Below are 15582 nucleotides of genomic sequence, written 5' to 3'. Positions count from 1 at the left end.
ACGAACTCTGGGGACGGGGCAGTGTCAGAGAAACGATGATTAATTCTCCAGCACTGATACAGGTCTAAACGATATCATTTAGGAATATTAGCGGGAACATTAGATGATGAGGCAGGATTTCTCCTGGTGGTTTGGTAGACTCCGGGCTCGAGACTGTTTTTTTTTCTTCCTTTCTCTTTTCCTTCACTAGTTATTATAGATTAATCCATAATCCTCACCACCTAAAGACATTTTTGTCAGTGAAGCTCAGGGATAGAGCCGGTAGAATTTCTTTTTTTAAAATATATCTCTGCTCGTGCTCATTTCCCCCCAGCATGTCGTCACATTGTCACGTCTCCCACTGAAAATACTCTATCGTGGCTCCTCTCTGATATCATTTCAGAAGGTATTTTGGCAGAGCTGAGGTTGAACTTGTGCGTTTATGTAACTGGAAATGTTAACCATTACTTTATGTGTTTTTATGAATGGACTCAAGTAGAAGAGTTGCACAGGGTGTGAGTACATCAGTGTCAAGGTAAATGTCATGATGTGGAATAACACACTTGTACTGTCATGAAGGGATTTCTTTATGTCTGCAAAGCCGAACTCTGAACAAACAGTGGTGTGCAGATGTTGCACGGCAGATAACGTGAAGGATAAAGTGTCTCATCAGCTGATTCTGTATGTCCGTGGATGTTTAATAAAAGCAGAACAACAGAAGCTTTGCTCCATGTCTGATTTGTCCTTTAAGTGGGTCTTAGAAACAAAGTCCTTTACTTTCATTGTACGAGGCGATTAAAGTGGTCCTGAAGTGCCTCACTCAGTGTCCATTTGTCCAGTCAGAAGAGGGTGTGTTTCTTTCTGTCTTCATGTGTGTGTGTGTGTGTGCGTTCTGAATGACCCTTGTGGCGGGACAAACGCCCCTTTGAGGGCGCACGGACAGATGGACGGACGGGGCGACTCAGCGACAGACACAGAGGACTGAGGCTCCAGTGTCGCCTCCGCCACGTGGCCTGAATCCTCTTTCATCTCCACAACTCAGCCACTTCCTGTCCATCCGCTCGCACAAACACACCAAACCATGATGCAGCACACAGCGGTGGATAAAAACTACTTTCAAACAGCTCCTGGCCTCATTTAGACACAAATGTTTTTTGGTTTGGTTTATTTGCAAATACAAATGCCGAAAGCTGACAAGAGCACAGAGACGGAGAGGCAGAGATACAAACTGTGCGGCTGAGAAAAAGAAACCCCACCAAGCGGATAAAAATATCTCGCCCCAAAAGAGAAAAGAGGAAAAAAAAAAAACACGAGTTCAGCAGCAAAGACACAGGTGAATTTGTCACAGAAATAAAATAGTGCCAAAAACTGATACAGAGCGGCATCGCGGAGCTCGTTTTCAGATTGGACACAAAAACATCTGAATGCATGCCGCCATTTCCATTTTTATCATCTCTGACTCTGCAAAGAAGCTGGAACTGTTCTGCCAATCAATCAATAATATTTAACTGGCGTCTGTAAATGCATCATAAAACCGACACCATCATGTACTTCCACTTTTCATAAATGAAATGGACTCGTAGCACAGCTTCCTCTTCCCCTCTGGTTCGATGTGTCAACAAGAGATGTCAATTTGATTGGTCAGTGCTGAGGGCAGACGGATATTGATTGGCCGGTCATTAGGAGAGAGCGGCCCGACGGGAGTATCAGGGCTGACACCGTTAACACCGAGCGGCGCCGCGTCGACCGCTCTTTAACGAACGGCCATCAACCGACCGGGACCCGGCCATTGACCCACCAGCTCCCTGCAATCCCTTACTGCAGGCTGGAGTGTGAGTAAAGGGCTGTGCTGTGCGCTGGTATTGATCCTTGGATGAGACACACTGGAGCCACGGAGGGAAACTGCATCGGAGTTTCCAATCAGACCGAGAGCAACATGCACATCTAAACACACACATCTTGAACTGTTTGCTCGCTTCACAAGCTGTTTTCGTGTGTATTTATGTTTCACACCACCCCGATAATCTGGCTCCATTTGTTTGGAATCTGCAAAGATTTAAAGAAATAAAACACTTGCACAAAATATGCTGCAGCAACTGTCGTGCTATTTGCAACCAAATGGAACGAGTGTTGATGAAATTCGGCCGGGGGCAAATTCTTCTCGTGCAAATAGATCATGAGCAACAACTGGAGAGATTTAAGAAAACTGGTGACCCTCGAAATGAAGCTGATCAACTAAATAATTACATGTATTCATATTTTACTGTTTTCATCTGAATACAGGTCAACAGAATTTGTTTTACAGTGTCCCAACTTTTTGGAATCGTGGTTGTAAATCTCTTTTCCAAATCTGTCTCTGATGATGTCATATTGTGATAATCTAGTTTGGCTTGACACCACCGGCCACTCTCTGCCCGTCTGTGCTCGTACTTCTGGTGTCACCCTCCAAGTAAAAACAAGGTATCTGACCATTTGGCTCATCAGACGTCTTCACAGTGAGCCTTGGCACAGCTTCAAGTCAACAACATCGGATGGATTCAGCACTGCCGTGCCTTCTGGGGTGCCTGCACGTAAATCTCTGTGTGTGTGTGTGTGTGTGCTACAGCCTGTTTTGGCTCAAGCTACTCTTTGAAATATCATTAGTTGTACTTATCAGATTAGTTTGAGAAAGGGATTAACGTGATTGTGATAGTGGCTGACTGTGTACTGCTTTATTCAGCTGCTTTTCCAACATGCTTCGACCTCACATGGATGCACTGAGAGATTTAGAGACAAGTATTTAAGTGATGACGATAAAGTGTCAGAGCTGAGGAGATCTTTCATGACATCTGGGAAGTGAGGGATGAAGATAGCAAATAACCACGCGACGAAGGCAGCCCTGGATATCTGTGTGTGTGTGTGACTGAAGTCAGTTTGAGTGTGTGTGTGTGACGGAGAGAGTGCTGGGTGTGATCAGAAAGTGAATGAGCCATTTCACTGGCTGCTGCTCTCTGTCTCTCTCTCTCTGTCTCTCTCTCTGTCTGTCTCTCTCTCCCTCTCTCTCTGTCTGTCTCTCTCTCTTTGTGTGTCTCTCTCTCGGAGGGGAAGCCCGAGCTGTGGACAGCAGTGGAAATGAGCTCGGCCGTGCAGTAAGTGTGGCGACCTCGTGGCTAACCCCACACTGTTTCCACCGCTCTCCCCACTAAATGATGCCTACTGTATCCTGCCCGGGAGGGGAAGGAGGAGGAGAAGGAGGAGGGGGAGGATGGAGCCTAAACTCCCCCAGCCTCGCCCTCTCCCAGTCGGCTCCCATCAGCCAGTATGGAGGAGTGAAGGAGCAAAGACGTGTGCTCAGTTTCATCTGCATGGACATTTTGACTTTGTGTTGAAAAGGTTTCAACCACTGTGTAAATTTACCATACTCCTATATATATATATATATATATATAATATATATATAAATATATATATGATATATATATATATATATATGAGTAATTGTACCTCACATTAAATGGAAAGTTTACTTGCACTTGTCTGGCACATCATCAGTCCATACAGTGTTCTGTACTTTTGAAAACTTTTGGGATGTTGCATTTAAAAATAAAGTGGTGTGGGTTTGAATAATGTGTTCATGTATGAGTTTGTAATGATTAATGATCTGCCTCTAAAACTGTACGGCACTTTAGAAAATGGCTGCTGGGCTTTTGGAACGCTGACAAATCAAAATGTCAATAAAAATATACCAAAATATATTTCTACCCAATCCAATTGAAAACATTCTTCGCTCACTGTAACTCACTTCTTGCTGTTGCAAATCTCCTATTCGAAGGCCAGCACCTGAACAATCCACAGTTAATCATTACAATGGATTCTGCTAAATAACTGTGAATGGTTTTCTTTTTGAAATTAAACATTTACAAGTTCATTAAAAAAAGCTCAGACGTCTGTCTGTCTGCAGTCATGAGCTGAGATACATTAGATCTCCAGCAGATCTCAGATCAGCTGAGGTGATACATATGATATATAAGTAATAAGATAAAACTACTTTTAGAACACACAAGGCTGGTCAGCTGTGTTTCTGCTTCATTTCAATGAAATAGATCGAGAAATAAATAAAACTACAGAGTTCTGTCGGCTTGGCTGCGACACGTTTTAGGTTATGCAAAAAGGTTTAGTGCTACATGAACTCGAGATGAGTTGGACAGTTTTTGGCAGTTAAAACATAACTGAGGGTGAATATATGTGCATGAAAGTTTGAGCCTAAAAACGTAGTCACAGGCCAGAAAGAGAAAATCCAAAATCATAATCAATAAACAATCATTTTTTTGTATGTTGTTGCCAATATGGCGACGTCTCTTTGCACATTTACAATCATGTTTATGACTCTAATACTTGGTGTGCACAAGCTGGGGGATTCCCGAGCATCTGATCTCTGAAGTCGGATTTAACCCAAACACTCCCCAACAATCATTGGCTGGTTTGTAGCATCGCTCACATTTAAATCCATTTCCAACTAAAGACTCACCACGTTCATTTCACGACTGTCCTCTGGGACAGCTCGTTGGAAAAGTGAGAGGAGGAGAAAATGTGAAAGAGATGGATGTCTAAAAAGAGAGGAAGGTGGGAAGAAGAGGTGGCAAGATCCTGGAAGATAAAGAGTGCGAGCAGAGAGAGGAAGAAGCTCACCTGGAGAGAGAGCAAGGTGAGGAATAAAGAGGAGAGAGCAGCTCAGCCCTCCTCACAGGGGAGCCAGCTGGGCAGATTGCATGTGAAACTGAGGCTTTGATGGTTGCAGGTAGCAGCTTTTTTGCCCCCCATGCTCTCCCCATCCACCATCCACCACCCCTCCCTCTCCTCCTGGTTTCTCTCTGCGGAGCAACAGCGCGAACCAGAGCGGCCCTTCAGCAGGCACAGGTGGTATTGCTCACTCCAATTTAGCTCAAACCCCGGACTTGAAATAGCGCGGCTGTCATAAGCAATCTGCGGCGTGAGATGGACCGCTGACTCCAGCGGAGGGCTGGAAAAAAAAAAAAAAAGTAGGAGCGGGAGGAATGGAGGGAACAGAGAGAGGGAAGGAGGAACCCCCCCGCTGAGCTCTTCCCATCCAGCAGCAGCACATGTTCAGTGCGAGCTGGTGCAGGCAGAGGTCAGAGTAGCCGGCAGTTCATTTATCGCAGGATTGGACTGCCTGCCATATGGGGGGTCCAATCTGTCCAATCCTGCTGTCCCCTGGAGGGGAAAAGGTGCCGCTGACACACGGGACAGCTGAGTGGAACAAACTTTTAAAACAGAATATCCTGGGTAAATTCAGTAACACACCTTCTGGTTGTCATATGAGATATGAGAGCATTGATTGTTCAGACGAGATATTGGCTTTAACATGGAGGATACATCTCGCTGGCCCTGCTGCTGTTTTGGTCCATTCTCCAACCGAACGGCCACAACCAGTCTTTAACCTTTACCTCCACGCTGACCTGTCGTGGAGAAGCTGCACTGCACTCCTCACAGCTACAGACCATCGTATACTCCTCACACATTACCCGTTTCTTTGCACACATTATATAATTCCTAGATCGGGTAGAAGCCTCTCAGCAGCAGAATTCTTAGTGTTCACAGCAGCTGCGTCTAGGAGGTTTTTCACTTCAGGCTTCTGGAAAGAGGTGCGACTGAAGATACAAGTGCACACTGTACCTGCCTTAAAAGACAGCAGATTCTTCAAAAAATGAGATAGCCAGGAAAGATGTGTGTGCTGCAAAAAAAAGGTGCGATGGCAAAGTCCTGAAAATAAACCTGAAACGTTCTGAACCAGAAGAGAGGTGAGGAAAACGGATTTTGGTTCAGAGGGGAATGAAATCGCAGATCGGATTTTACGCACAGAGAGCTCTCTGTCTGCCTCGCTCGCTCTTTTCTCTTTGTTTCTCTCTCTCTCTGTCACACACACAGACACACACACACCTACACACCCATCTGTGGTATAATTGTCTTAAGTGCAGATGCTCTCTTCAGAGGTGCATTAACTGGTAATGCTGCTTCTGAGGATCCCTGGGTGCCTGATATCCAGCGAGCAGACACAGAGAGCACCCAGCAGTGTCGCACAGCGAACAAACAGCAAGGGATTTACACACACACACACACACACACACACACACACACACACACAGGAAGCACACGATTAGAATGAGCTCGCAGAGACTGAGAGCGTTTCTTCCTCGACGTTTAAAGCCGTGTTGTTTTCGCCCGCAGCCACAGCCAGCTCAGATGATGTGGAGTTCCTTACAGACGGTGCACGAGCTGCTTCGGCTGCATGTTAATGCCGACTACAAATATCTGAAAGAGAAAGGAAATAACATGCAAGCTCACTCTGGTCGTGTCGAGCTTTAATGCCGGCTTTGGTTAAATCAGCTAATTTTGTTGTTGCGGCTCAGCTTTACTCCACACGCATCGTTTGAATTTGATGATATAGGTTCACGCCTGGGAGTTAACAAGGCAACATTTTGTGTTTGATTACACCTGGAACATGTTGTTGTTCCACCTGTACCTGTTTTTAGCAACACGCTGCTCAATTACAACGAGCTATGGTGTAAAAACTTGTCACATATCAGCACGAGTCTCCACAGGTGAAACATTTAGAAGAAACAGACCCAAAACCAATGTACAGAGAGAGGAACCAGACAACAACCAGAACGTGAAGAGAGCGAGGACACTGAATGAACTGACAGCAGCCTCCGCCTGGATCTGCTCTGTCTTCAGACACAAACATGCAACACAGCGGGCTGTACTGTTCAAGGGTTAACATCGATAGTCTGCACTCCAAAGCATGGCTTCAAACACAGCGACAAAGTACCAGGACAGTGTGCTCGCTATGTTTGATGGACCAATGCAACATCTGCAGGTGAACATCTTTCCCTGCAGGACTCGTGTCTGAACACGCCTTCAGTCCACTTTAGCTGAAGTCCGCTTACCTAAAGGATACAGCATTTTCTTATCTGACAACACGATGTTTGTCAATGACTCGACTGTTGAGGATATCGATTATTATTCATGTTAAAGGACGGGGAGGGATTATCAAGGCGGACTGTTGTTTGACGGGTGGGAAGTTCACCTTTCCATCACAGAACCTCTTCCATGAAAGAAACATGATGTGCAGGCCTCAAGAGAATAAAGGTTATTTGGAGTGTTTGGCTAAAAACGAGCAGTGCCATTATTTGTCCTGGCTGGAAACACTGCAACGTGATCGAGTGGACAGTGAGACTTTTATGAATGAAACACCAGTAAAACTACAAACAGTGATTCCCTGAGTCTGTCAAGGCTTGACAGAGTGGGGGAATGTAGCTGCCCCCAACACACACACACACACACACACACACACACACACACACACACTGTCTTTGGAGATTCAGTGACACTCACATCGTCTCTATCTGCCCAGAGCCCCATCAGGTCAATACTCTTTCATCTGAGGAAAAACGGCAGCCTGTGCCTTTAATTAAAGAAGTGGCTGGCCACTGAGTTGTCCATCAGAGGCGTCAGAAGAGAGAGAGAGAGAGAGACAGAGAGAGAGAGACAGAGAGAGAGAGAGCGAGCGAGCAGGGGCTTTCATCCTCTGGCTTCAAACACTCTGCTGAAAATGGAGTTTTTAGCCACTCCGGCTCTAACGTAGCGGACGGCCCTCAGCGCGTGACGACTCGAACCCCCACAGCGTCAGCAGGGAGCCTGCTCAAAAGCACCACACACACACACACACACACACACACACACACAGTAGTCAGGAGCATAATGGCTGCTTCTGAGACAGACAGACATGCAGAACGTTTCTCTGAGACTCTTTTATGTAACGGCTCTTTATAGAGAGATAAACTAAAGCAACAAAACGTGTGAGAGAGAGAAAGGATGCAGTTAACTTGCAGGGCTCTGACTCATCTTTCCACACTGGCTGCACGGCGTTTCCTACCTGTCTCTTAAAAGTATGATAGTATAATGCATTTGTGCGTGGGCATGTGTGTGTGTGTGTGTGTGTGCTTACCTTGAAACAGATATCCCGAGAACGCCTACGTAAACTCTCATCTGTACTAAGGTGACAAATGAAATAGCGTCAGAGCAAGAGAGTTGAAGATAAATGGCACAACCCCGGCGTGGAGCAATTAAACCTCTTTCTATGCCCACATTATTCACTTCCTCCTCCTCCCCGCTCCTCCCTGCTCCTCTCTCCAGGGGGTCCCAGCCTCACTTTGTTTGTTTTAATTATTTTTCCGTATGCAAATGTGCCTTTCCTTCATAATTGCTGCATGAGCTCCTCGTGTCTGATTTGGAGAACTGAGGTGGGGGAAGAAGAAAGTTTAAGGAGGGAGGTGGTGCACTGGTTATCGATTCCAGGGGAGCCATCTTTGGAGAAGTCATCAGCTCGTAGCAGTAAGGTAATCAATCGTTCATGTACATCACGCCACCTCCCCCTTCCTCCGTGTACTAGCAGCGTGAGAAGTGTTAATGCTACCTCGCGACATCAATCACACACTGTGAGACGGGGCGGGGAGGTGGTAGGAAGCAGAGACGAGTGCGAGGGGAAGGAGGGAAGGGGAGGCAGAGGAGGAGAAATACAGGCAGGAGCAAGGAGAGAGGAGAGGAAGAAAGAAATATGTGAAAGGAGTGACAAAGGCTTGGTCTTTGGGAGGAGCACATGATCTGAAAATATGGAATAATATATAAACTTCCAGCTCCTCAGATCATTGTTAAAGAAGTGTTATAAGTGCTGAAATTCACATAAACACTGAAGCAATGGGCCGAGACAGACTGTGTTCTCCACAGAGGTTACATATTTTTCCTTCATCTCAGTCCTGACCTTCTCACTCATTCATTTACATCTGATAGTAACACGCGATCTGTATCTGGATATTTTATCTGCACAGTTTTCAAGGTGGAAATGGATTTCAGCCAGGTGGAAGTGATATCTGCACAATTTGGCAACCATCCACTCAACATGTTGAAAGGTCACCTGACTTCTCCTCCAAGTCCTCCAAACGAAACAATGGAGTCACTCGTCTGCAGGAATGTTTCGTGATGCGACATCGCAGTGGGAACGCTTCAGATCAGGGTTATGTGGTCAGACATCGTGGTGACCGCACCGGCCTCAGCCGTAAACTTCTTGGGAGAACAATCTCAGCGAGCAGGTTCCACAAAAAGAAACAGAAACGAGAAACTTTCCCTGTTCGACACAGACTGAATGTTTGATTATGTTTCTCTTTCCAGCAGATTCCCGTTCAGATTCAATGATTTGTAAACCAAAGTCTGAAATGTTCTCCTCCGTCAGAGCGAGCAGCAGGAACTATGGGTAATGTGGTTTTAAATGAAACAAAGACAAACACTAACAATGCTACTGGTGAGAGACAGAGGCTACTAATCATCTTGACTGTGGCCTCATCTATTCAGGATAATTATCTCAAGGTATAACAGTTAATTAGACAGTGATATATTGATGTTTGAAAATGCTGCACATGGTTCCTTTAAATAAACACAAGACGGGAAAAAAAGAAGCCGCCCGTACTCACTGAAAACAAGAGACGCGAACAGGCCAAACACTAACCTGCCGAACGTAAAAATACAACAATATCACATTTAGTGAGAGAAATGTGAGGATGGAAAACAAGTGACAGAAAGTGCAGCAAGGAGGAAAAACAAATCAAAAAATAAATTCATGAAACTGCATCTCTTTTTTTTTGCATAAATAAATCCATTCTTTGCTACCCTGAAGTAGTCGAATAGATTTTTTATAGCAGGTGTGTGTGTGTCGGGATGAGGAGACTGACGCGGCTTAATGAGGTATCTTATAAAAAAAAATAGAAAGGATAGAGACAAATATTGAGAGGGAGACGTGAAGATTTGGAGGGAGAGGAAGAGTGTACAGTGAGTTGGCTGTGTGCTCAAAGACAAGAGAACAAACCCCTCAAAGTCATTCAGCTAATCCATCTCGACAACACTGAAGCCTCATCATATCGACCCCTCCCTCAGCTGTACACACAAACACACACATATACACACATTTCACTCCTTTCCTGACAGCCCCCCCACCTCCTCCTCTTCCTCCCACCACCACCAGCAGCAGCAGCAGCACCAGCAGCAGCAGCTCCTCTCCGACTGTTGAAAGGAGAGAGGGATGAAACGAACAGGAGGTGGAGGAAGGAGGAGGAAGGTCAGGAGGGACAAAGGAAGGGAAAGAACAGCTGAGGTTCACCCCGTGGGCGATGCGGCGGCGTGGACGGTGGGTGCCTGAACGCCTCACCCCCACCTCTCTCTCTCTCTCTCTCCACCTGACTACTACAATAACTAGTAACCTCCTGCGACTGATGGCTTCACTAAGTGACCACCCACGTGTGGCGTTCTGCAGCCGAACGCACCGCGGCTTGGTTATACTCCTGAAAACCTAACTGCAGGATTTTAACTGACATTAAAAAATGACAGTTCTTCAGCTGCTCAGAAAGATTCATGACCCACCAGGAGGAGGTGAAGGCGATTTGGAGCTACAGTACGCAGCTTTTCGCTTTTCGCCTGGAGCCAGCGAGGTGTTTTTACTGGGCCTTACCTTCCTTCCTCCCCCCTCATTTGGTCGAGTTCCCGCCCCACCGCTTGTCACTCAACTTGATGAGCTGTCAACCTTGAATCAGTGTCCAGCCTGAGGCCGAGGCAGCCAATCTGCAATTAAATGTAAACACAAATATAACTGAGTTCACCTTTCTTTTGAATGGGCGCTCTGTGCTGCATTCTAAAGAATTGTGCGCATGTTTTTGCATTTCTAAGCATCGTTTTAAATCAAGCAGCAACATCCGGGACAATGACGCCAAAAAAACCTGTTCCACAAACGGCCACATGAAGCTGGCTCCAGAAGTGAGTCAGTCTGGATGTGACGTCACAGATACAACGTCCATATTTATACTGTTTATGGTTCTAATCAACGCTCAATAAGACAGCATGATGTTGAACAGGACTCTTCTTTGCAGTGAGTCTAGGGAGAATTACAAATTGCATGCATCTTTTCTCATGCTCACATTTTACTCCTCATCCAGAAACGAGACTAAGATGGCGTGAGAAGAAAAGATCAGCGTCCAGGTTAAAAAGTTTCCTCACCAGAATTCTCCCTCTGCTTCTGATATTTGTGATTTTTCCTTAATTCATGCAAAACGTAGCCAATTATACATTTTTGAAAAGACGTGCAGAAAATGAGCAGTCGCAGACTTAATGAACAGGTTTACACATTATTAATGGTTGTTGATCAAAATCACCATGGCGACCAGAAAGCAGCAGGCCACTGCGACATTCAGCCAAGCAGTTTTTCATGCGCACACACACACACACACACACACACACACACACACCACCTCCAGCAGCAGCAGCATCCCTTCATAAGAACTGAACTGGTGAAGCGCCGCCAGAAAAGTGAATTTTTCCTGTCCGACAGTGGATTGGATGCCTGTGGAGAGGGGGATTGTGGGAAGGCAGGGCGCCGAGGCTCTGATGTTGTGTGGCCGTTGGCACGTCGCTCAGATGCTCTGCCCCCCCAGAACCGATGGCATTACTAAAGATTACCGCGCCATGCTTGGCAGCAGTGTGTGTGTTTTTATTGTGTGTTTTTCCCATGTTGAGCGTGTTCATGCGTGTGTGTGTGTGTGTGTGTGTGCATGTGCAATCATTTATATGGCTGAATGTACATGTGAATGGCCCTGTGTGTGTGTGTGTGTGTGTGTGTGTGTGTGTGTGTCCCCTCTGGACAGCTGGCGTGCCAAAGCCTGTTGAGCTGTTTGTCACACTTCTCTCACTCAGGAGAGCTCAAACGGCGTGTAGAGGCCTTTCACGGCTGACATGCTGGAGACTGTGCTGACACACACACACACACACACACACACACACACACACACAGATACACTTTCCTATTTTTTATTTTATTTTAAGCGTCAATTCTCACGCTGGAAAATTAAGACGGCATTCTGCGTCGGACTGTTTCAGTTCTTCGAATTGTGATGATCCAGAAATGAAAGTTGAGTCTGCAGCAGACGATCGGACAGGTTGTAAACAAACATTTCCTACGCTGCTTCATCCGAGGAGAAACCCAAAGTGAACACAATCCAAGCTGTCTTTGTTCCTTGTAGAGTCGGTGAGTCCGATTCAAGTCTTCAAGGGCAAACCCAAGACTTAAGAAGAAAAATGAATCTGAATCTAATTATCTTCAGTTTTTAATGCATAGACAGAAGAAACGATCAGTGCCTGAGTCCTCAGCTCAACAATAGGTACAGTCAATGCTATTCAAGTGACTGTGCCTGGGAATGCCTCTGTTTCCTCCAGGAGCTGGAATGTGTTGCTGGGCAGGAGGAGGTCTGAAACGACCCGCTAAACCTGCCGCCACCGCGACCCGAGCCCGGATAAGAGGAAGGAAATGGATGATGTTGCAGCATCTAAAGATCTTAACGAATTATGAACGTCTTCAAAAAGAAAAAGATGTTTCTGTCTTTTCTAACTGAGCTGGAGCTACATGTGACATACTGTACTCGTAGAAAGCAAACGCTGTAGGAGTCTGACATTTTACTGAAATCCTGCTGCAGCGTTCAGAAAACTGACACACTCTTTCTTTTACACATGTCAGAGTGTATGAGGAGCAGCCTGGCAAGTCCCAGTTTAGTTTGTCTGCTCGTTGTAGTCAGGGTTGTAACGGAGTGAACCCAAATCTCAGCAGCTCGCTCACATTTAGCCTGAAACATTAAATAATGTATATATTTGCATAGTGTGCAGAAATATGCTTAACTGAATGTGCTGGAGTGTGTGTGTGTGTGTGTGTGTGTGTGTGTGTGTGTGGAGTATTTGTCTGTGTGTGAACACGTTTCTGCATGAACAATTCTCCAAGTATTAATTTGGAACTGCTAATCCTTTTACATTCCCCTCCTACTCCCTGATGCTGAAAGGCTCTCTGGCTGTGGATGGTACACACACACACACACACACACACACACACACACACACACACACACACACACACACACACACACAGCCATACATGAGTATTGCAGTTAGTTCTGTGTGTCATTGCTCCATTTGACTGGAATAATTTACAGTTCCACATTAACGAGCCTCTTTCTTGATTTGAATTGATCGTATTGACGTTCTGACGGTGATATGGACATGCAGTAATTAGGACTTCCTCTGTCAAACGGCTTCAGAGGTTATGTGTCAGATTTAAAACATTAACATGGCAGCAAGTGGCTGTTTTTTCTCATCTACGTCTGTAAATTCTGGATTTATTTCAACCCAACAGTGTTGGTGAACAAGTCTAAGTCCATGCAGCCTGTTGCAGAGCGATGGTTATTATAAATAATAAACCAAAGGTCGATCTCTGCAGGGATCCTTTCCATAATGTTATTACACGTAATGGACGTACTTTATCAGGCACATTCGTCCAGGAACATCAGCGACGTTGCCGCCTTTGAAGCCGCTTAATGAATATTTTCACATTCAGCTCTGTGAATTTTTGGTTTATTCGTTTTTTCTCCATCAGACTAACAAAAACAGTTTTAGTGATTTTTGTTTCTGTCCAGTTTAAAGTTTGTTTTATCTGAGAGATTAATTCACAGCTTTATGTCAACGGTGGGCTGAAATGCTGCAACACCGAGAACTTTTCAGAAATATTTGAGTGACGGATGAATCAAATGCACAGCGAGGGATGGACGGAGATGGAGGTACAAATGTAGAGGAATAGGAAAAAGGAACAAGGGCAGAAATAAAGTCAGAGAGACCAATGAAAGGTAAAACTCTGGAGAGTTTTCAGCCCTTTGACAGTTTTAGGTGACTTCGATGTTCCTGAAACTCTCCTGCTTGAATAATCAGTCCAAACAATGAGCAACAGTGTTGGAAAAACATCTGGTTATATATGAGATATAAAATGAGATGTAAACTACGACTCCCAAGGTGCATTTTGTGGAGGAACAGCCAATCAAAGAGCTGCTTTGTGAAGCTCAAGCTTAAGCACTTGAGATAATTAATAATTTCCACCTCTGATTGACGACTTCTCCCTAGCAACGACAGCCGAGACTCATGGGTATTGTAGTAAACTAACAGACAGAACATGATTTATCAGAAATAATTGTAATAATTCAAACTGGTGGCTGATGAATGGAAATCCAGACAGAGGAAAGGAAGAGAAAGAGAGGGAGGAAGAGAGGAAAGAAATGTAGGGAAAGGAACGAGGGAGGATGGATGAAGGAAACCAAGGGCAGCTGAAAGGGAAGGAAGGGTGAGAGGAGTGATAGAGGAGGGAGAAATGAAAAGGAAGGAGGGAGAGAGTGAAAGAGAGCAGACGTCCTCACTCTGCCTTCACGTCCATAAGCTCAGAGCAGTAAATTTCTTGCCATTTCATGGCCGTCAGCCGGGGCCAGTAAAACGCCGCCGCCGCCGCCGAGAAGAAAGACCCCGGGGGGCCGAGGTGAGCCTGAAGGACGAGCTGTCCCTCACACACACACACTTGCTCTTTTTCTCACCAACACACAGTTTCTCTCCTTCGTCATTCACACACACTCTTTCACTCCCCTCTCTCTCTCGTCTCACACCCAATTTCTCTTCTCAATTTGTCTCTTTTTGCTCTTTTACTTTCACACACACACACACACACTCACACGCCATCCTTCCCGATGAGGGGAGACCCCCTGGTGTCCCTGAGTCCGGAGGCGCCTACGTATCCCAGGGAGCCTTGCTGTGGGACTACGAGGGTCGCGGCCTCGGAGCCCAAAGTCCCATCCTTCATTTCCTCTCATTTCGGAAAGGACGAGCAGGAAACTCCCTGGGAAAAAAAGAAAAAAAAGAATCACCGGATCACGCAAATCAAGGGCAACGGAGTTAACACGAGTGTGTGTGTGTGTGTCCACGATGCAGCGAGAGAAAGAGCAGAAGGAGGGAGTGTGAGAGATAAAGCGTATTAAGGGTGTTTGGGAAGATGAGTGTATGACCCATAAAGATATAAAGGGGCCGGCGGTGTGGGCTTTCCGCAGGCTTTATCCATTAAACTGAGTCCCATGGCTCAGAAATGACAGATAATACACACCCGGACTGGTTGTGACAATTCCTCCGTCGCCCTCGACGGCCAGTCGGTCAGCGCACATGCAGTGTTAAAACACTGGAGAGAGTCAAAGGGAGAAATTTAGAAAAGTGGGACAGAGAGAGAGACAAAGAATCTGACTGAATATTAGAAAGAAAGAGTATAAAGATGTTTCATTTTCTGGAAACACGTGAAAATATTCAGACAAGATAAATCGAGCACAAAGACACTTCGAACAAAGGAAGTGAGCAAGCTTCCTGCAGGGAATCATACGTGCCTCTTATTCACGTTATTTATGGAGTTAATATTTATGATATTAACAGACTCCGTTTCGGTATTTTGACTTGCAGGTAATAACATTAATGGACCAGAGTCATCATGAATGTTTCTCTCCTGCTACGAGAATCAAGGTCCGTCTGTTGTTATTAAGACGATCAAGACACAAGTACAAACACAGGACAGAGATTTCATCTGCACAGCAACGATCAGGTATCGTCTGATGATGACTGAGTTAGTGTAAGCAAACATCTGGGCCCAGACTTTCTCTGCAACCTTTA

The 15582-nt window shown here is 45.5% G+C and overlaps 1 protein-coding gene across 1 annotated transcript in view; it reads right to left on the bottom strand.

The window, feature by feature from the left end:
• LOC104928562 (POU domain, class 3, transcription factor 3-B) overlaps positions 1-15582 on the bottom strand; it is a 127055-nt gene that overhangs the window by 18049 nt on the left and 93424 nt on the right. Inside the window, exons 4-5 of the transcript XR_003464217.1 lie at positions 14607-14770; positions 10535-10644 (exon numbers count right to left, since the gene is read on the bottom strand). The gene's annotated coding sequence lies outside the window, so the exon portion shown is untranslated. The remainder of the gene's footprint in view (positions 1-10534; positions 10645-14606; positions 14771-15582) is intronic.

This window comes from Larimichthys crocea, chromosome XIX (assembly GCF_000972845.2).
Source record: "Larimichthys crocea isolate SSNF chromosome XIX, L_crocea_2.0, whole genome shotgun sequence".
NCBI classification, from domain to species: domain Eukaryota; kingdom Metazoa; phylum Chordata; class Actinopteri; family Sciaenidae; genus Larimichthys; species Larimichthys crocea.
This window is presented reverse-complemented; position numbering and strand designations above follow the sequence as displayed.